Source organism: Lolium perenne, unplaced genomic scaffold (genome assembly GCF_019359855.2).
Source record: "Lolium perenne isolate Kyuss_39 unplaced genomic scaffold, Kyuss_2.0 unplaced44, whole genome shotgun sequence".
In the NCBI taxonomy this organism is placed as follows: domain Eukaryota; kingdom Viridiplantae; phylum Streptophyta; class Magnoliopsida; order Poales; family Poaceae; genus Lolium; species Lolium perenne.
Genome location: NW_027249002.1, coordinates 327,501 through 330,000, shown reverse-complemented (window position 1 = coordinate 330,000; position 2,500 = coordinate 327,501).

Sequence of the window (2,500 nt, the reverse complement as noted above, 5' to 3'; positions counted from 1 at the left end):
AGCCGGTACCGTCGTTTTGGCTGGCGCGCCATGGTTTTTCACCGTATCTCGACCGCCGCGCGCCCACCCGACTATAGTTCTCTCTGACGTTTGACGATTTCCGACGTCGCCCAGACTTAGCCGTTTTCAGCCGGTACCGTCGTTTTGGCTGGCGCGCCATGGTTTTTCACCGTATCTCGACCGCCGCGCGCCCACCCGACTATAGTTCACCGTGTCGTTACACGATTTCCGTCGTCGCCCCGACTTAGCCGTTTTCAGCGATGCCGTCGTTTTGGCTGGCGCGCCATGGTTTTTCACCGTATCTCGACCGCCGCGCGCCCACCCGACTATAGTTCACCGTGTCGTTACACGATTTCAGACGTCGCCCGTTCTTAGCCGTTTTCAGCCGGTACCGTCGTTTTGGCTGGCGCGCCATGGTTTTTCACCGTATCTCGACCGCCGCGCGCCCACCCGACTATAGTTCACCGTGTCGTTACACGTTTTCCGACGTCGCCCGACTTAGCCGTTTTCAGCGGTACCGTCGTTTTGGCTGGCGCCATGGTTTTTCACCGTATCTCGACCGCCGCGCGCCCACCCGACTATAGTTCACCGTGTCGTTACACGTTTTCCGACGTCGCCCCGACTTAGCCGTTTTCAGCCGGTACCGTCGTTTTGGCTGGCGCGCCATGGTTTTTCACCGTATCTCGACCGCCGCGCGCCCACCCGACTATAGTTCACCGTGTCGTTTGACGATTTCCGACGTCGCCCCGACTTAGCCGTTTTCAGCCGGTACCGTCGTTTTGGCTGGCGCGCCATGGTTTTTCACCGTATCTCGACCGCCGCGCGCCCACCCGACTATAGTTCACCGTGTCGTTACACGTTTTCCGACGTCGCCCCGACTTAGCCGTTTTCAGCCGGTACCGTCGTTTTGGCTGGCGCGCCATGGTTTTTCACCGTATCTCGACCGCCGCGCGCCCACCCGACTATAGTTCACCGTGTCGTAAGTAGAATTACGTCGTCGCCACGACTTAGCCGTTTTCAGCCGGTACCGTCGTTTTGGCTGGCGCGCCATGGTTTTTCACCGTATCTCGACCGCCGCGCGCCCACCCGACTATAGTTCACCGTGTCGTTACACGATTTCCGCCGCCGCCCCGACTTAGCCGTTTTCAGCCGGTACCGTCGTTTTGGCTGGCGCGCCATGGTTTTTCACCGTATCTCGACCGCCGCGCGCCCACCCGACTATAGTTCACCGTGTCGTTACACGTTTTCCGACGTCGCCCAGACTTAGCCGTTTTCAGCCGGTACCGTCGTTTTGGCTGGCGCGCCATGGTTTTTCACCGTATCTCGACCGCCGCGCGCCCACCCGACTATAGTTCACCGTGTCGTTACACGTTTTCCGACGTCTACCAGACTTAGCCGTTTTCAGCCGGTACCGTCGTTTTGGCTGGCGCGCCATGGTTTTTCACCGTATCTCGACCGCCGCGCGCCCACCCGACTATAGTTCTCAGTGTCGTTTGACGATTTCCGACGTCGCCCAGACTTAGCCGTTTTCAGCCGGTACCGTCGTTTTGGCTGGCGCGCCATGGTTTTTCACCGTATCTCGACCGCCGCGCGCCCACCCGACTATAGTTCACCGTGTCGTTACACGATTTCCGACGTCGACCCGACTTTGCCTTTTTCAGCCGGAACCGTCGTTTTGGCAGCGGCGCCATGGTTTTTCACCGTATCTCGACCGCCGCGCGCCCACCCGACTATAGTTCACCGTGTCGTTACACGTTTTCCGACGTCGCCGCGACTTAGCCGTTTTCAGCCGGTACCGTCGTTTTGGCTGGCGCGCCATGGTTTTTCACCGTATCTCGACCGCCGCGCGCCCACCCGACTATAGTTCACCGTGTCGTTACCACGATTTCCGGCGTCGCTCCGACTTAGCCGTTTTCAGCCGGTACCGTCGTTTTGGCTGGCGCGCCATGGTTTTTCACCGTATCTCGACCGCCGCGCGCCCACCCGACTATAGTTCACCGTGTCGTTACACGTTTTCCGACGTCGCCCGACTTAGCCGTTTTCAGCGGTACCGTCGTTTTGGCTGGCGCGCCATGGTTTTTCACCGTATCTCGACCGCCGCGCGCCCACCCGACTATAGTTCACCGTGTCGTTACCACGATTTCCGGCGTCGCCCGACTTAGCCGTTTTCAGCCGGTACCGTCGTTTTGGCTGGCGCGCCATGGTTTTTCACCGTATCTCGACCGCCGCGCGCCCACCCGACTATAGTTCACCGTGTCGTTACACGTTTTCCGACGTCGCCCCGACTTAGCCGTTTTCAGCCGGTACCGTCGTTTTGGCTGGCGCGCCATGGTTTTTCACCGTATCTCGACCGCCGCGCGCCCACCCGACTATAGTTCACCGTGTCGTTAGACGTTTTCCGACGTCGCCCCGACTTAGCCGTTTTCAGCCGGTACCGTCGTTTTGGCTGGCGCGCCATGGTTTTTCACCGTATCTCGACCGCCGCGCGCCCACCCGACTA